The sequence below is a fragment of the Panthera onca genome, chromosome B3 (genome assembly GCF_046562875.1).
Source record: "Panthera onca isolate mPanOnc1 chromosome B3, mPanOnc1 haplotype 2, whole genome shotgun sequence".
Lineage (NCBI taxonomy): Eukaryota > Metazoa > Chordata > Mammalia > Carnivora > Felidae > Panthera > Panthera onca.
The window spans coordinates 47,485,833-47,506,456 of record NC_138344.1 but is presented as its reverse complement, the minus strand read 5'-3'; the positions used below and the strand labels follow the sequence as shown (position 1 = coordinate 47,506,456).

The following is a 20,624-nucleotide window of genomic DNA, read 5'->3' as shown; positions in this document are numbered from 1 at the left end:
TAACATTTATCTCATATTTCTTAAGTATGCATTTGTTTTTTCCCCTAACTTATTTAAACTCGTGATTTCAAAACTAAACAGTCCAGAAGCAAGGTCCATTCCAGTGTACAAAAGCTATAATTTTCTTTTTAAGTTAAACTTATTCCTTAGTTCTCAAAGACGAAAAAATAACTAATGCCATGGACAGCGTCATCTTAAGAAAACCAGCTGTCAAATCCCTAGACTGAAATTTAGTAACTGCTCTTTGACCGGTGCTTGTATTTTCCCTATTAAAATGATAGTTGATTTCTTAAGATACTGTGAGAGCAAAACACGAGGAAAGAAGGAAATGTCATTACCTAGAACATTTTTACCACTTTATATTTAAAAAGTGTTTCTATTTAAAAATAGTTCACTAACATAATTTATTAACATTTGTATTTCATGATGAAATTGCAGTTCATGGGTAAAATATAGCATGCTGTTTAACACCTCAAATAAATAAAATAAAAACACTTTAGGTTTTAAACATCCTAACGGCTAATATAAACCTATTCAAAAGGATATGATAAAATATCAGTAGTTAATGTAGAAGAAGGCTATATATTTTCTTTACTACTGTTTTGACTGTATCTCAATTTTTGCAACTAATAATTCATTTTCCAGTACTTTCAGATTTAGTTTGATACATAGTAGATACTTACTATATTTCCTTAAATAAGTAGTGATATTACTGTTTTAGTAGGTTCCAGCTTGAATTATGGAAAATGTATTTAACTGACATTCATTGATAAGAAGGACATGAACTTTAGAAAATTGATATCAGAAATACTTTGGTTTTAGAATAAAGGCAATTATATTTTTTTCACTTTTAAAAATTAATGTATGATTTATGTAGTGTGTGAAATTAGAAAGTATGTGTGAACTTGGTTTGTATTATTATAAGCATGACATTGGAGCATTTGTGAGCCTTCTTTCTGTCGCTTGCATTATACGATGAAAAAATTATTTTTCAGCATTGCAGAAGTAGTCATACAGTATTTGATTCTTTGGAGTGGGAAATTTTTAATTTTAAAACTGTTAGGTTTGTTACTTATTTGTTGAAAGTTTGACCTTAAACACATGTGTTCAGTGGACATGGTAATATTTATTTCAGTGGTTTGTTTTAAATTCCAGGGAAAAAAAGGCATGACCTTTAATAATTAGTGAATAGATTTAAATTTTTGGGAAAGGACAATGGCATGAGTGATTATTTTATATTAGTGTATTGGTAGATAAAGATTTTCTATAGCTATTTTTTCTTGAAGAAATTGGTACAACAATATTATTTTCTTTACATGGTTTATTGCCATCTGAATTATCTTCTGTCCTGATTTCGAAAGATACATGATACGTCCTAATGCCAGTTTATTTGCAGTATAAAAGGAGCTGAAGATCTGATTTTCTTTCTGAAGAACTGACTTAAAGATTAGAGGTTTTTTTGTTTTTTTTTTTGTCTTTGGAGTAACATTGTAAAACGCCCGTCTTTTGCCTCATGAAAACTGTAGTTGTGCGGAATAATTTTTTTTCTTATGTTCTTTTTGAGGATGACTTAATTTCACATTGGGCTTTTTTTGAGAAAAAAAATAATACATTTAGAATTTCTTTAGCTGAAAACATATTTTGCAGTGCATATTTTTTTTAATCTTATTCCTAAAACAAATAACATATAATAGCTGATACTTCTTCAGAAGTGACTGGAAAAAATGCATATGTATTTACTATTACTTACTTGACTGGAGAAATCTGTTACAATGCTATTTCTTTATCAAGGTGTACATTTTCTTGGAATTATGATCATAAGACTGAATTTGCCCCCTTGGTAGGACAGAGTCTGAGATGTTCTTATAAGTGACCTTGAGAGGTATTTCTCTTTGTAGGCGTTAAAAGTGAGGTACTATGTTAGAGGCCAGTGTATCAGGGGAAAACTTGATTAAAGGATTGGCAAAATGGAAGGAAGTAGTTCATTCAGGTGTTTAAGTCTGCTTTCCCCTCCCACTTCAGAATTTTGAGTGTGTGATACTGGGTTTAATTTTTAGTAGTTTTTTTTTTTAATGTTTATTTATTTATTTTGAAAGAGAGAGAGAAAGAATGCTTGCATGTGTGCAGGTGCTACAGAGAGAGAGGGAGAGAGAGAATCCCAAGCAGTCTCAGTTCTGTCATTGCAGAGGCTGACGTGGGGCTCAGTGTCATGAACCATGAAACCATGACCTGAGCCGAAATCAACAGTCGGAAGTTTAACCAACTGATCCAGCCAGGTGCCCATATTTTTAGTAGTTTAAACGTTTACATGATACTCCCCAAATTTCCTTTATTAGCTTTTGAATCCAAGTAGTAAAACATATTGGAAGGAAGTGGGATAAATTCATTTTGTAAGCTATTTATATATAATGTGTCTATTTGTGTTTGATATTTCTAGAAAGTTATTTTAATTAGCAAGTAAAGCTTTACTTTTCGTTACTCAAAGCAGACTTTTGTAGCATGATAGATTTCTTCTTGCTCAAGAGTTTTGGAAATAATTGTAAGAACTCTTTACCAGCTCTTAATTTTTAAAAGGAATACAATTTTTCATTCTTAAGTTACTTACTGCTTTTTTGTGGGAAAATTTTTCACTTGTACAAGCTTTATGCTTTTAGAAAGTATTGATATAGGGCCAGAAAAAAATGAGTTGTCATTAAATTAAAATTTTTAATTAAACTTTTTGTCTCATGATAATTTAGATTCATATACATATGAAGGCATATATTCATATAATTTAAGAAACATTATAGAGTTCCCATGTATACGTTAGCAAGTTTTCCACAAAAGTAACATCTTGCCAAACCGTAGTACAATATTAGAACTAGGTTATTGACAGTGATACAGTGAGGATACCAAAACGTTTACATCACTGCAAGGATTCCAGGTGTTTCCCTTTTATATTTGCATCTGCTTCTCAAAAGTAATTAAAGAAAATCCATGGTAGATTAGTAAATATCTGCTCATCCTTTTAAACATGGAGTAAGCTTTTCAAATTGTTGTAGTATTATTTGTAGCATTTGAAAAAAAGTCAAGAAAGGAAACCAAATGTTTACCAATATGTGTTTTAACTGAACTGTAATATACATAGGAATGGTGATTTTAAGTAGAGGGTAAACTAGGTTTGCTCTTTTCATTTAAGGTATTTTAAGGTAATGAGCAGGGTGTGCTTCATAGTGTGTATTTATCAGTGTTAAAATTTGTAATAAACGTGTGGTAATATACGCTTGTTCAAATTTAATACTGTTATTTGGGTAACTGAACCATGTTGGACATTTGCTTCTGGCAAGTTCTGATGAATGAGAGTAACTGCATAGTCAGTAGGCATGTAAAGAAAAATATATTTTAGGATAAATATGGTCAGCTGTTAAGTGGCTCATTTAAGATAAAAGCTAAGTAGCAAAGGAGTCTTTTAGAGAAAAGGTGTATATGAAAGTTCCAACTTGGAAAAAAAAAAATTAAAGACAAGATTATAGCTGTGAGTATTGAATGCCTTTTAGAACAGTCCCTGTAGTGTTCCTTTAAGCAGTCATGGCTTATAATGTATTTGAAGAACAATTTGATTAGATAATGAGACTTACTTGTTATATACAGTGAGGCATACTTACCTGTAGTGAATTTTATTTTCATCTGTTTTCATTAACATTTTTAAAATCTTTTTCTAATGTTTATTTTTGAGAGACAGAACACAAGCAGGGGAGGAGCAGAGAGAGAGAGAGAGAGACATACACACAGAATCCGAGGCAGGCTCCAGGCCCTGAGCTGTCAGCACAGAGCCCTATGCGGGGCCCGAACTCACAAGCTGTGAGATCATGACCTGAGCCGAAGTCACATGCTTAACCGACTGAGCCATGTAGGCACCTCTATTTTCATTAACAATTTATTTATTTTATTTTTAATGTTTATTTATTTTTGAGAGAGAGACAGAGCATGAGCAGGGGAGGAACAGAGAGAGAGGGAGACACAGAATCTGAAGCAGACTCCAGGCTTTGAGCTGACAGCACAAAGCCTGATGCGGGGCTCGAACCCACCAACAGTGAGATCATGACCCGAGATCATGAGCCGAGCCAAGTCCTGAAGTCGGACTGAGCCACCCAGGTGCCCCTTCATTAACAATTTAAATACGAGGTCAACTTTCTGTCTTTTAGGATATCTTTTAGTATATCTTTTTCTTTGAGTTTTAAAATAATTGTTTTGGAATAGGAAGATGAAGGTGCAGATACCCAACCTTAAATGTAAAAACAATTGATTTTACATTTTAGATTTAACGGGTGCCATTTAGAATAATCTCTTATTAAAGCCAGATAGTGTTTTCTGTTACTGAACAATTGGCAGTCATGCCTGGAATGTCACTGCCTGCTTAGTGTTGTGGAAGACTTGGATAGAACTCTCCCATAAGAGTAAAGTACCACTATTAGAGTCTCTTGGGGGGGAAAAAAAAGCTTTTTCTTAGCATGTGGGATACCTTTAAAAAAAAAATCATTTAATAAAATTGCTTTTGGGTATAATTTGAATATATTTTTTTGGATGAGGCCTTTGCAATTAGAAATATGATGCTTTTATGTTTAGGGAATAAAATGAGAAGATAAAGGTTGAAATATGTCAGTTCTAAAGACTAATGAATGACTTTGTTAAATAGTGGAGCCATACATATTTCATATTTATTAGTTAATTGCATATTTAGTATCTACTTTATGCAGATACTTTGTGCTAGTCTAGTAGCTTTCAGGAAGGTGGGAAATGGAGAAGGACATAGATCAAAAAAAGTGGAGGCATTCCATTTTCTTAAAAAAAATTTTTTTTTTTTTACATTTATTTATTTTTTGAGAGACCGAGAGCATGAGCGGGGAGGGCACAGAGAGAGAGGAAGTCACAGATACCAAAGCAGGCTCCAGGCTCTGAGCTTTCAGCACAGAGCCCGATGCGGGGCTCAAACTCACAAACCGCGAGATCATGACCTGAGCCGAAGTCGGACTCTTAACCGACTGAGCCACCCCAGCGTCCCGAGGCATTCCATTTTCTAGATATGATGATAACATGTAAAATTGTGGGGTAAACTAATGTGACCTAAGAAAATATCAACAACTACATATTAATGTAGTTAAAATTGAACGTGTGAGAATGAGAATGTGCTGAGGAGTCAGGGAACTGTCTTAAGGAAAACTCAGAGATCTTGAATTTAGAGTTTATTTTTGAAGGAGATATGGAAAATGAATTAGGGAAGAGAAGAACTGGCCTCCTAGATGTGGAGTAGCATGGAAAGACACCCGGAAATGGGATTTGACTTGCTCCAAGGTGCTATACAGTTCAGGGAAAGAGAAGCTGGTTTTTATTGATCGCCACCGCACTCCTGGAGTAGCTCATATTTACATACTATTATCTGGAGCCGACTACATATCTTCAAATCCAGTCATTGCTGCTTATTAATTGGGTGATCTTGGGTAAATTGCTTAACCTGTCTGTGCTTCTTTTTCTTAATCTGTAAAATAGGACTAATAGTAGCTATCCTCATAGAGTTGTTAGGAATATTAATTGAGTTAATACAGGTAAAGCTCCAAGATGAGTGCCTGGCACCTAGTTAGCTCTGGTGGAGTGAATTGTTAGCGGTTAGACAATAGAATAAGGAAAGCATTTGTTCATTCAGGAGGCTAATGTGCTAATCTAGAGGTGAGCTGGTGAAGGTTGGACTTGGTATTAGTATAGGGAGTAGGAAGGAAAAATACAGAAGAAAAAGATTGACAGAATTTGAAAGATTGGATTTCGGTAGGTAAGAGAAATGGCTTAAGATTGCAGTTCTAGAATAACTGGAGGGTGATAGTGCTGAATTTTTTTGAGCACTTTTAGTTTCACACTACCTGGGACTCTTCTAGCTAATTTTGGAATTTATGAGAGAAGAGTGCTTGGAGATGAGTTAAAGATGTTGGTAAAAACAAACAAAAAATAGCAGCAACTCTTTTTTGCCTATAAAATTAATAGTTATCCTTGAAAAGAAAGTTGGAGAACAGAAAAAGCAACAAAGGAAAAAAAAATCCATTATTTCACTGTCCAGAGGAGATTGTTACATTTTGATTTATTTGGTTTTGTTTTTCCTATTAGTCCTATGTTTGCAAAGTTGAGATCTTAATGATGGTTTCATTTTATGTCCTCCTTTTTTATTTCACTTAATACTACGAACATTTTTCTCATGTTCTTAAAGATTCTTTTAAAACTTGATTTAAAATTGTGTGCTATTACATGGAATGGAGATAGCATAACTTATCAAATCCATTCTCTTACTGCTTGACATTTAGAGATTTTGTTAATTTGCTTTTTGTTATTAAAAAAATGTGATAGTGAACACCTTTTTGTACACATGTGTATTTTTATCCACACTTCAATTTCCTTTGGATAGGAGATGTAGATTTTGTTTTTTATGCCTGCAAGTTATAATTAAAGTTAAGAGAGTGAATGAATACCCTTAGGGAGATGAACTCAGAGGGAGATAAATTATCAGGCCAAGGATTGATGACAATGGTGAGTTAGATGTATAAAATTAGTGACTTTGGCTAATAATTTAATGTAAAAATACAATTTTTTATATATATGTGGAGTATAAGATGCATTAGATATAGATTTATATTTGTATATAAATTGGTTGTGTGGTGACTGGAGGGAATTCCTGTCATTCTTTGACCTGTGCTGACTGAAATGGAGTGGAATCTAATTGGAGTCTATCAGTGAGAGAGCCCTTAAATTCTTGACTTATAAGAGGGGTGCTGTCTGAGAGTGGGAGTAATTGGGTCCAGGAACCAAACAACTGGATTAGCATCAGTACTTTGCCACTTATTAGCTGGGTGGCCCTAGGTGACTAGGCAAATCATTTAAATGATCCGAGCATACTTTTCTTTCTTGTGAAAAGTGGATGATACTGCCTACCTTCAAAATCTTTAAGAGGATCAAACAGGATTATATATTGCCTGCCATATAGCAGCTTCAAAAATGGTAGCTGCCATTATTATTGTGGCACCCTTTTAGGTAATACTAATGATAATATTAATAATGAATAGTAATATTATAACCAGAATTATAGCCAATGTTTATTGAACTATTATTGTATACCAGGTGCTGTGCTAGTGGTAGTGGGGGTGAGGAAATAGATACCCCACAAGAGTACCATATCAAAGTTGCTTTTCAATGTCATAAAATTATATGTATTGTCAAAAGTCTAAGAAGAAATCAGGTAGCAGAGTAGTTTTTTTAAATAATAATAAAAAAAAAAAGTCCCTCCCCCCCCAAAGAGTATTTTCAAAAGGTCATCAGGTACCTAAGAACCACCCTGCCTTTATCTACTTTTTTTTTTTTTTGTGCAGTTGATTTCTTCTTAATACTGTCATTTTTTAGACTAGATATTGAATAGTGCAGAATGGTGGACAGAAATGTGTACACCTTTTGAAAACCCTCTTCCATGCTTAGGCATTGCCACTTGGATGTAATGTTTTCTCCATATTCTCTCCCTAGCTACTTGAAATTCTTTCTGGAATGATATGTAGTTTAAATAAATAAGTAAAATAAAAATTACGTGACCTGAGAGGATAGAATAGCTGGGAGACAGGTTGGAGAGAATGTTAAGAGTCTCTAGAGTAGAGCTTCTCCACTTTTTTCTTAATAGCAGAGGAGAAAGAACATAAACTCCCCTGGTAGCCTGAAGCAACACATTGCAAGTGAACACAAGAAATCTTATCTTAAAGATTTATGTGCATTTTACTTTCTACTCCCCAGCACAAACATATTTGTTGTAATATAAATATGTTTTAATTCATCATTGAGTAAAACTGAGATTGTAAGAACATGCATTGTGGCTGGCTTATAGCATTGCCTTCATCCTATTTTGCTTTGTATCTTTGGGGTTGGAGTGAGGGCAGGGTGGGATGCAGGCTTATACTATCCTTTTGTTAGTGAGAAGCCCAGGTCTAGAGCGTAGTCTTCAACTGTCTTTATGTATTCGTGGATCTTTTCTTGCTCCCACAGAGAAATTTGTTAGTAATGTCGCTTATCTTTGAAACTCTTGTTTTCTGTTTCCAGCCACATCATCCTGTAATTTCTTAACATGCCCATGACTTGAGAAGAAAATGCATATTTCTGTAGAGAGAGCTTTGTATTTTTTTGTTGTTGTTTCTTGTTTGAAACGTGCTCTCTTTTGTTCCAGGTTAAAAAATGTGTTTTCATAAAGACTAGGGTGAGTCATCCAAGCTACTCTAAGCTGACTGGGGACATAAAGATCATATTTAAAGATGACACTGAAATGTAAACAGATTAGGGATTGGTTACTAATTTTGATTGCATTGGGTCGTGACTCAGGGATGAAATTTTTGGAATAAAATAATAAAACAATTTAAGACAAGGTGCAGGACAGAAGAGATTACTTTAAAAAAAAAAGGGGGGGCGGTGCCTGAGTGGCTTAGTCAGTTAAGTGTTTGACTTCGGCTCAGGTCATGATCTTGTGGTTCGTTGGATCGAGCCCCACGTCAGACTCTGTGCTGACAGCTCAGAGCCTGGAGCCTACTTTGGATTCTTTGTCTCCCTCTCTCTCTGCCCCTCCTCTGCTCACACTCTTCCTCTCTCTGTCTCTCTCTCTTTCAAAAATAAATAAACATTAAAAAAAAAAAAACTAAAAAGACAACCACTGCTATGCCTTACCATGTTTTTGGCTATTAAAAATGTTGGCTCAAGGTGTCATTTTGTCAGATGTGTTTTAGGTGCTAGGAAAGTGCCTGAATTTGAACTGAGCGAGTTTTGTGAATTTGAAAGATTATTCCATTTACTCCAGTGAAATCTCTTCAGAGACATCACTCAAAAATTGGTTTCTTCTCCTCCAGTGGTTTTGCCAGTGAACCATTGTGAGGCTTTGAAATGAGCAGGATCAACTCATGATTACTATTCCACCACTTCATTGGTGGTTAATGTAGGGAACACAGGTTGAACTTAATGTGATCACGCAGCTTCAGTCAATGAGCAAATGTGCTGCTGCTCTCAGCAAGAGTTGTGAGTAGTGGTGGAGCACTGCAGGGATCCCTGCTAGGAGGGAATTACAGTCATCAGGCTTCTCAGTCCTTGAGGCATATGTTGTTTTGAGGTTGTTGAGAATAAATAAAAGGTTTGCTGTACCACTAGAGAGGAAAAAAATGCTAGGCTTCACTTTGAACTTATGGCAGAAGCATGATTTGGCCACAAGTTAATTTAGGGAATCTGAGTTTGTGTGGGTCTCAAGGAGCAAAAAACCTGAGTTAGCAGGTCCTCTTAGGTTTTTACTGTTCAGGAGCCCTACTATATCCAACTGACTTTGTCACCTGGTCAGAGGTTCATTGCCTATCTGTTTGGCATTGACATGCTAAGGCTTTATAATATGTTTTTCAGTGTTGGTCCCACCTTAAAGTTTAAGGGGAAAATTGTTTCATGTCCAGTCTCTTGGTGGGACCTTATAGACAGCTTGAATTGATTATGCCTTTCTAAGTAGGCAAGTAATTAGAGCCATTTCAAGACCCTACTAAATATCCTAAATGTCTCATCTAAGTATTGGCTAGTTCTTTTATAAGGGATAGCTTTATTTTTTTATTTATGTTTTTATTTTTATTTTTGAGAGAGAGAGACAGACTATGTGTGAGGGAGGGCCAGAGAGAGGGAAACACAGAATCTGAAGCAGGCTCCAGGCTCCGAGCCATCAGCACAGAGCCAGCCCCATTTGGGGCTTGAACCCACGAACCGTGAGATCATGACTTGAGCCAAAGTCCTACGCTTAGCCGACTGAGCCACCCAGGCGCCCTGCATAATTTATTCATTATACGTCAAGACCACCTTTTACCTGCCAAAAGTCCACAATATCTGATCTGTAAATTTTGAAATCCAAAAAGGTCTGAATCAATTTTTTTTTTAAATTCAGCTTAAATTATTTGTCAGATTTCAGTGGCATAATCTGACCTTATGTGAAGGGAGGTCGTTGAGAGTCTGTTTTCCTAGCTCTTTTGTGGTTACCAGGTGCTGAAGTGATTTGTAACCTATGGTATGTACACTGTATTTCTTTCTTAAATTTGAAAAAATGAATTCTAAAATCCACCTGTTCCAATGGATTTTTGAAAAGGTTTTATAGCTCTCCCTCTTGTGTATGTCTCCCAGGTATTTTTTACAATTCAAAATAAGAATTTCTTTTTTGGACTAAAAGTCTAGACTGAATAATTTATTATATTAAATACAGAAAAAATAATGGTGGTGGACTTGTTAACATAGAGGAAATTCTTCTTGGAATATAGGCTTTTCAGGCTGAGCTTTGCGTTTGAGTATTGTGGCCAGTACATTGATTTAGAGAATCAATTTCTGTTTTGAAGAGGGATATACTTTTTCATCTTTTGGACCAAAGAGTGTACTGATATTTCCCTGGTCAGTTTGCATGGAAATTTTCAGGGCGCTAGCAGAAGATATATTTACATACAGATATACAAGCCCACATAAAGATAATTATGTATATAATATATAAAGCTAACACTGTATGATCACCTTCAAAAGGCAGTCTCAACCCTGACATACCCAGTTTTAACTGTTGGCTGAGAACAAATAAGAGAAGCCTACCAAGTTATTTCCATGAAGAAAAGGAGGAGCTAAAATACAGTTTCGTATGGGACAAATGAACAAAACCCATCTTTGGTAACTTTATTCTCTCCTTTTAGTTGGTTAAAAGTTTCCATAGATTAGTAGCATAATGTTTATTCCTGCAATATACTCATTAAAGGCATCTCCACTGAAAACAAGCTGTGATTCTAGTGAGTGTGTGAAGTTTTCCTCAGGAGCCTGTCATTGGCTCAGTCTTATTATTGATAAAAACTACGAAAGTAGCAGTGAAACTAGTTTGTTGATTATCTGTTTTGATAATCATGTCAGGGGCATGTCAGTTGGCCATTTGGATTTTTCTGGTTACCTTACAAACCTGTTTCCTGAAGTGTTCCCAGTGATGCTGTCTTGAAACCATGAATACTTAAATAAGCTGAATTAAATAAATAAACTTTAATAAATAATTGAGTAATTAAATCCACTTAAAGTTTGCAGGGATTTGAGATGCTTTCCTGTAGGAACCCAGAACAGGCTATACAGCCAGTGTCTCTCTTGCCTTCATATTTACGTAATTTCCCTTGTAGTGCCACAAAGCACAGATGGAGTTTGGCTCTGGAGGCTTGCTAAACAAGTTGTGTAGCAGTAGTACTTTGTCCAATGAATGACTGAGGGAAGGAGGAGTTTTACTGTTAAAAGACTACTCTTTTAATGGTAGAAGTATTTTGTAAATACTTATACACTATTCTCTTCATAATTCTTATAGGAAGTTGGTAACTTCATTTTGCAGAGGAAATAGAGAAATCAACAGTGATACACATTTGCCTGTGGTTTCTTATTGCCCCTCAGAAGTAGCAAACTGATGAGTTGTAGTTGCACCTGCACTGATACTAATCTCCACAGGGCAAGGTTTGTCTTGAGGGGGAATTTAATATCTCTAGAAATCTTTAAAATTTGTTGTTGTAACAGGAGACTTAAATGGTGTGATGTATTCTCCAAAAGAAAGTGCTTCAAAATTTATTTTTATTAAAAAGAAAACAAAATAATCAAAGCCTTCATACAATAAAAAAAAATTAAGTTATTACAAGATATTATATATAAAAAACTACAACTTGAAATGTCTTTAGGAGAGTGTAATTCTTTTTGTGCATGGTCTTATTGTCCAGCTGTCATCAGGCTTTGTGCCTTGGGAAGAAGATGGAATTTGATAGTTGTAAAATACTGGAATATTAACAGCTATTATTTAGTTGAGGTCTAAGAAAGAATGGTTGCTTCATAGTATGGAAAATTCTTTATTTTCACTTCCCCCTTTTCAAAGATTTAGTGTTTATTTAGTTATAAAGGCAAGTAAAAGCAGATGGAAAATAGTTATCCCAAGGATAGTTTAAAAATGCTATTAAACATACAGAAGAGATTTTAATAAAAGTTGTTTAAATTTAATTTTGGCAACAGAACTTTCAATGCATTAAAATGAAGATACTTGTGCTTTTATTGTATTGAATGGTGCTGATTAGTCCATTTTGTATTTTCGTTTATTTAAAGGTAGACTGGGCTTTCATTTTGTTGAAGGGCATCTGTAGATATTTGACAGAGTACCTGGTAAAGTCTGGTTGTTTTTCAGTGGTCTTTGTAAGATCGTTTGTTTACATTTAAGGTGGTGGAGAATAGAGACACACTGCTGTATATTGGAAAGAGGAGGGGTTTGCAGTCACAAAGTTTTGGTTCAGTGTTGGCTTTATCATTTACTAGATCTGTGATCTTAGGGCAGTGTGTTAACTTCTCTCAGTCTGTTTATCTTATGTGTAAAATGAGGGAAATAAAAATATTGCCTTAAGGGGTTGTGATAGTGATCAGGTTAAGTAATTTTTAAGGAATTTCCTTTCTAAAATGTGGAGACTTGTGGTTCTGCACAGATATTGGTTGTCCTGTTATGTCAGGTGGCATAGCAACTCTGGAAGGGATTCTAAGCTTGCAAGTATATATGGAGAGAATGACTATTTATGCAAAACTCATACATTTCTGACAGTCACTTATTGAAGATTACATCAGGTGAATGCTCAAATTTTCTAAATTCTTCAGATGAATTCTTTCTCTCTTTGGTTAGATGGGTGATAGTGAGGCAAAAAAGTGAAGTTCTCACACACATTCTTTGTTAGAATTTTAAATTATATCCCAAACCATAGAGCTCTCAAAATTAGTATCCCTGAATCCTTTATTTTCAGCTTAGTTGTTTTAAATGTTTGTTGAGGATCTCTTTTAGTGACAAGGTTAATCCCAGGCTTAAGTAAGTGTGACAGCTGAATAGTTCTTAGGAATACTCTGCTTTTGCCTTGTTTGATGAGCACTAATCTGAACATATTTTTAGTTTTTCAGAGAGAGAGAGAGAGAGGGAGAGAGAGAGGGGGGCATGAGCAGGGTAGGGACAGAGAGGGAGACACAGAATCCAAAGCAGGCTCCAGGCTCTGAGCTGCCAGCACAGAGCCTGACATGGAGCTTGAACCCATGGACTGGGAGATCATGACTTGAGCCAAAGTCAGAAGCTTAACCAACTGAGCCACTCAGGTGCCTCTCTTTATTTATTTTTAATTAAAAATTTTTAAGGTTTATTTATTTTTGAGAGAGAAAGAGACAGAGTGTGAGTGGGGGAGGGGCAGGGAGAGTGGGAGACACAGAATCTGAAGCAGGCTCTGAGCTGTCAGTACAGAGCCCGACGTGGGACTTGAATCCACGAACCACGAGATCGTGACATGAGCTCAAGTCGGATGCTTAACCGACTGGGCTACCCAGGCACCCCATTTTTAAAAAGTTGTTTTAATGTTTATTTTTGAGAGAAAGAGAGCACGATTATGGGAGAGACAGAGAGAGAGGGAGACAGAGAATCAGAAGTAGGCTCTGTGATGTCAGCACAAAGCCTGACATGGGGCTCGAACCCACAAACCATGAGATCATGACCTGAGCCGAAGTTGGATGCTCAACCAACTGAGCCACCCAAGTGCCCCAAGAGTTTAACATTTTAAAGATTTAAAAGCATGGGATCTAGTGGATTTGGTATATTCCTGAGTGAGGACAAAAGAGTGCAAGGCTGAAGTTGGGACATGCATGTGGAACTTCATCTGCTATATGCATGTGCTTGAAGCAGGAAGGGCTGTCTTACCCATAAATGACAAGGTATCAGGGTCTCTAGCTATCTGATGATGCTACTGATTCGGGTTTATGATTAGGGAAGATGAAGGCTTCCCCAGGTCCTACTACTGCCCCTTTCCATTTAGTGTGCTTGTCTGGCTATATAAAACACATGGCAGGGCACCTGGGGGTGCTCAGTTGGTTGAGCGTCCAACTTTGGCTCAGGTCATGATCTCACAGTTTGTGAGTTTGAGCCCCACCTCAGGCTCTGTGCTGACAGCTCAGAGCCTGGAGCCTGCTTCGGATTCTGTGTCTCCCTCTCTCTGCTCTTCCCCTGCTCACATGCTGTCTCTCTCTCAAAAATAAATAAAGATTAAAAAATTTTTTTTACAAAATAAATAAAACACCTGGCTTACCTTTTATTGGGAAATATTGGGGCTTTCCCTCTTTGTATGTATGTGTTTACGGGATTGTGTTGTTTAGAATTTTTCACTTTATTTTATTTTAAATCAGCAAATCCAAACTTTATAGAACCCAGAGCTGGTAGGCCTATTAGGGTGGTTTTGATGGAGGTTTGTGGACTTGTGGGCTCCATAGGAGCTACTTATTAAGTATTCTGGATAAGACAATGACTAGGTTTGGGTTATAGGATGATTTGACAGTCACTTAACTAGAGTCAAGAAAGTTCTGGAGCTTTCTGTCTCTGCATTCCCCATTGTAATAATTCCTCATGCTTTCTTGAAAAATCTGTATTAAATTGCAGTGATGTGAGAGTAGATGGTGAGACAGCAAAACGAGAGAGCATGGGAATGGAGATTGAGGGTTTCTGAATATAACTTCTCAGAACCCTGGGGCTGGGTGAAATAGCTTATTTTTTTCCATAGGTAATTGATGGCTTCCTCATTCCTGCTGCCAGCTCTGACCTGTAAACTTCACTGCTAGACCTTGCAGTAGTCTCCTCTCTGGGGCTCCTTGTGTCCATTTGCTCTCTTTTCCAGTCTTAGTCTGCTAAGCTGCCGTAACAAAATACCACAGACTGAGTGGCATAAACAGTTTATTTTCTAACAGTTCCAGAGGCTGGAAGTCTGAGCCCAGCATGGTCAGGTTCTCATATAGACTCTTCCTGGATTGCAGATGGCTGCCTTCTTGTTGTGTTCTCACATAGCCTTTCCTTAGTGTGTGTGGAGAGGGGGTTGGAGAAGAGAAAACTCTATGATGTCTTTTCTTATAAGGACACTAATCTCATCACAGCAGCCCCACTCTCATGACTTCCTCTAACCCTGATTACCTCCCCAAGGTCTCACCTCCAAATACCAGCTTCAGTAGATGAGTTCTGGGGGGATACAAGTCCATCACACAATCCTCATATTTTAAAAACATTTTCCTCCTGTAATTTGTGTCAGATTTGTTCCTTTTTGGCTATAAAAACAATAAAAATTCTCACCTTGTCGTTTAAGTACTTTAATAATAGGATAGGAATTTGCCTTAGCGAGTTTTATATTCACTGCTTCTCAATCTGAATTGTATGGTTCAGTCACACTGGTCTCCTTATCTGACCTCTTGCCGTTCTTTTCTCCCAAACTGGAATACCTTCTTGCCATTCTTTGTATCATTTGAACCTTCTTTACTTGAGGAAATCTTTTCCAGCCATTTCCAGTCACGGTTTTGTAAAAATGTGGCTTCCAGATATTTTAAAGACTTTATGGTAAAGGATTTCTTTTTTTGCTCCTGAAGGCAAAGCTAAGGCTAATATGGAAGTTATGGCCAGTAGATTTTAAGTCCAATTGGTTATTGTAGCTAGACAGTCTCACGAGACTAACCCTATAGTTTAAGAGAAGCCTGAAGCTTGCTTCTGATGAATACTGAACATAGGGTTTCTCTTTGTAGGAGTTGAACTTGGTGACCTCAGTTGTTTTTAACCTAAAATTCCTTAGAATACTCTCCTTTAAAAAAAAATTTTATATAAGTCAGAGATAGTGTTTTACATTTGTATTTCTGCCAAGTACCTTGCTTTGAGGTCACTAAACACCTGGTGGTTGATTGACTGTTTTTAGATTTGGAGATGTGTGATAGGTTGATGGAAAGAAAGGTTAAATTCCCTAAGTTAAATTTCTTAGATTAAGTTTCCTAAATTGCATTTTTCTTTTCTAGCATCAGCTACAAGGTGAGATTTTAAGGAAGCCATGAACTTGTGTGGCTTAGTTGAGTGGAGATCTGGGGTGTTTGTTTATTCGTACGTTTCACCTGTTCTCTTATTTGTTCTGAAGAGATCTTAGCCCATCCAGGTCTCCACATTTAAATATCAAGGATGAGCAGGAAGTGTCCCAAGTGGTAAAGCCATTGAAATTGTATGTGAATATAGCTGCCTCTGCCCAACCATAGCCAACCCTTGCTCTGAAAAGCAGAGAAGTGATAGTTTCTTAGTGTTTTCTTTTCACAAGGTATGTCTCACTTTTGTTCTTTAGTAATGTCAGCTTGTGGGGAGAATTACTTGTCTGATGCTAGGATTAATCTGGTAGAGGAGATCTGTTGTATGAGGGCTATAAGAACCAATTTTACCACAGTCCATAAACCAGTAGATAGCCAAAACCTTAGAAGTGATATTTTCCTAAAACAACACTGAGTTTTGCCAGTTGGGTTGAACCATGGAAGTGAGGTTATATGATCTAGCATTACAGTAGTTGTGGGGAAACATCTGTAAGAGCAGAAAAAGATGATTTTATTTAGTGGAATGGAGTCCATTCACCTTAATTTGTGATAGAAAGGTGAACCACCACCTGAATGTTTCTAAATCATTGTCATTTGGAGATTTTGGAACTACTGCTGCTTTTGTCAACTGTAGGAAAATATTGTCTTCATGTTTTGATGTTAGCTTGCAGATCTAGACATTGTATCTTTGGCAGTTGTATCTTTTGTCCTTTTTTTTTTTTTTTAAAACTAGGAATGGAGTTGATCACTTTGATGTAATTTGGAACTAAATTGTTATTACCCTTGTATGTAGAATTTGGAAAAAGTTTTTTTGAGGGAAACATCAGTTGAAGGTTAAGGAGTTTTGTGAGGAGAGATCTAGGGCTGTATCGATACCTGGAGATGTGATCTGTGTGATAAAGATAGTAAAAATTCTCATCTTAATAATGTACCTCAGAACAAAATTTCTCCAGTGTAAGCTTCTCACTGATTTAAGGTCACTTTATCTGAGATGTTGGCTCCTGGAATACTCTTAATATGGCTTAGTTCTTTTATAGCTTACCTCTGAGATATGTACAATATGTTTTCTTGTGTAGTCTGGTGAGTGGTTTTTTACTTCAAATAGTAATTTTTATTGCTTGTAAAACTTGCAGATTTCTGAGATGCCACCTTTCCAGACTTGTGGTTGATTTTTCTCTAAAAGTCCCCCTTTGCTCCCTGTGAAAGGAGCAGGTTTGCATTTATTCAGTGGGTCTAAGATGAGATAATTGGTATTTTTATGATTTGAATGGAGGCTTTGTGTTTTTTTAATTTTGTGAAACAAAGCTGTGTTTGTAAACACATTTCAAAAATATAAATGACACTTTTTAGTAAAGATGTTCGCTGAATAGCAAGAAAGTTCAGAAAAGAGCTTTTGTTAACATTTAATAATAATCTAACTGTTTTCATTGACTATCTCATTGATTAAAGAGTACCTGATTTTTAGAACCTTTTGTATTGAAAATAATCCTTAGACTGGATTGTAGTAGGAAAATATTTTCTTAGTATCCAATATTCCTGAGAGTTTGGAGTTTTCAACTGTTGTATAGGTTTAGAAGAATGTATGATAAACACTGTATTTCAGTGTGAAAATAGTCTTGGGAAATTCTGGAAAAGCATTTGTTTAGTGCTCTGACATAAGATGAACAAGTTGCTCTGGTATTGGACCAAAAACAGAAATATTTTGGTATGGGTCGCCTGGCTAGCTCAGTCAGTAGAGCATGTGACTCTTGATGTTGAGGTTGTAAGTTCGAATTCCACATTGAGTGTAGAGATTACTTAAAAATAAAATCTTAAAAAAAAAAAAGAAAGAAAAATATTTGGGTATGGCTCCACTGGTTTAGGTATAAATAAATGATGTAAAAATGTTCAGGCAAAATCTAAAGTGAATCTTCAGATTTTGTTAAGACAAAGTGGTTGATTTTGTATTCTCCAATTTCTTCCTTTTTTTTTAAAATTTATTTTTTTAACGTTTATTCATTTTTGAGAGACAGAGAGAGACAGCATGAGTGGGGAAGGGGCAGAGAGAGGGAGACACAGAATCTGAAGCAGGCTCCAGGCACCGAGCCGTCAGCACAGAGCTCGACGCAGGGCTCAAACTCACGAACCGCAAGACCATGACCCGAGACGAAGTCGGACGCTCAACTACTGAGCCACCCAGGTGCCCCATCCAATTTCTTCTTTTTAAAAAGACTTTTGTTGTCTTTTTAAATGAAATTATCTGGTCAGGTATGGAAGTATTATTGTTTCCAGAGGAAGCATGTTAGATCTATTTATGTGGTTTTCATGTGGGAAGAAAGTGTTGAATTTTAAATTAATTGAGAGCCTATATGTAAGTGACTGAAAATATTTTTGTTTTAAACTACTTTTGAAAAAAAATAGGTTAGAATGGGAGAGAGCCAAAGCATAAGAGACTCTTAAAAACTGAGAACAAACTGAGGGTTGATGGGGGGGTGGGAGGGAGGGGAGGGTGGGTGATGGGTATTGAAGAGGGCATCTTTTGGGATGAGCACTGGGTGTTGTATGGAAACCAATTTGACAATAAATTTCATATATTGAAAAAATAAACTACTTTTGAAAAATTGTAGAAATAAAAGGAAAATCTAAATAGCATAGAAAGGTATATGGTGAAAACCAAAAATTCTTCTAGTCATTCCTTCTTATTCCCCATTTCCACTCCCTTGGCAGAGATTAATACCGTTCAGTTTCTTCTCAAAGTTTTTCATGCATTTGCAAAATGATGCGTAGCTTTGGTTTTTACACAGGGAACAACAGTTCTGCAACTTAACCTTTTTACTTATGACAGGGAAGGTTGGGAATCACTATATAAAGGGCATTCTTGAGCTCATACTGATTTTATGAGAACACTTGATTTCCTAAGATATCTATAATGATTTGACCTATTATAGAAAGTGACATAGGGGTGCCTGGGTGGCTCAGTCGGTTAAGCGGCCGACTTCAACTCAGGTCATGATCTCGCGGTCCGTGAGTTCGAGCCCCGCATCGGGCTCTGTGCTGACAGCTCAGAGCCTGGAGCCTGTTTCAGATTCTGTGTCTCCCTCTCTCTGACCCTCCCCCATTCATGCTCTGTCTCTCTCTGTCTCAAAAATAAATAAACGTTTAAAAAAAAAAGAAAAAAAAAGAAAGTGACATAATTATATAGTACATATGACTTAATGAAACTAAAAAGCCCCAAAGCATTAGCATTTGTTGGCAGTCTTAAGATTTCAGTTTTATCCACTTAATAATTGTTCTCCCCTTTAGAAAACAAACGAATGAATTTTATTATAATGGAAAGCATTTGGTAAGATATTAGTTCCTTATATATAGGCACTGTGCACAGGACTCATTTTTACATGAGCTACTTAACAATCTTCATAATAACTCTGAGGCAGATTATTTTACTCCTGTTTTTGCAGATGAGGAAACAGGCTTCAGATGGTTGAGTAACACATTTACTAAAAGGCAGAATCAGGTTTCAAAGCTGATTGATGGAGTTATTCAACAGTAGCTATTTATTCAGATTGTTAAAAAAAAACAAGACAAAAACTAGTGTCATGGATAGTTGTCTAATGTCCTGCTATCAAATATCATAGTTCTTTAATATCAAAATTGGTGAAATCATCATTGTTGTAATGTATTTAATGGAGGCATTGTCTCCTTCCTGATCCCAAACTCAACAGTGATTAGCACCACCTGGGGAACTTTTAACAAATACTTATTCCAGGACCACTAACCCTGGATATTCATATTGCACAGATCTCTGGTAGACCCTAGGAATCTGAATTTTTAACAAGTTGCTGCTTAATTCTTAAGCAACCAACGTAGCTTTGCTGAATATGAGGTTTTAGTTCTCACTTATTTTTTCTGAAGATCATGAGCCATTACTTTATATATAACACACATGTATGTTATGTGTATGAAACTTGAAAGTTCATTTAGTGGTGTATTCAAAACAAAACTTCACTTTTTGAGCTATATTATATTGTGCTATAAGGATTTGCGTTTTTCATGGGGTCACACTATAACAGAGTTAAACTGAAGCCTGTCTTGTCTCTTGCAAGGGTGAGTACTGTGGAAACGTTTTGTAAATACATCTCTAAACTATATAGACTGGAAAACAAAATTAAGTGATTAAGTCTCACAAGGTCTAGAAATGGGTTTATCAGCTTCATTTTCAGCTGAGAGCAGGATAATACTTATCCAAAGAAATAATTGTGCATTAGATCTCTTACCTTGTAATTGCTTTAAATGTTGAGGTTATATTAACCATGCTTCTAAGGAAAGAGAATTCAAAAATAAATCACTTGATGGCTTCATTTTTTTGTTTATTTTTCTGTATTATGGTAAGCCTGGATGTAAGAAATAAATATTCTCTTGCCTTCTTTAGAAATTCTCCTTGCTGGGGGATTCGGAGAAGAGAGATTGGCAGTATTTCTGGCATTAATTTTTTGTGGACAGAGTATTACAATATTGTCTGTTTTGTGAGCTTTCCTACCTTGGGGACAGTGAAGTTAGTAGGTCATATTAAATTCAGCAGACACTATTTACTGAGTTACATTAACTGCCAAATAGTGTGGGAAATAAGTGAATATGATAAAACCTGTAAAAGAGAGTTGTTCAGAGGAAGGGATTAGATCTTCTATTTTATATATTAAGGGCAA

At 36.1% G+C, this 20,624-nt stretch overlaps 1 protein-coding gene across 11 annotated transcripts in view; it reads left to right on the top strand.

Annotated features, from left to right (window-relative positions):
* Positions 1-20,624, top strand: part of TCF12 (transcription factor 12) — a 377,037-nt gene that overhangs the window by 3,178 nt on the left and 353,235 nt on the right. The window lies entirely within an intron of this gene.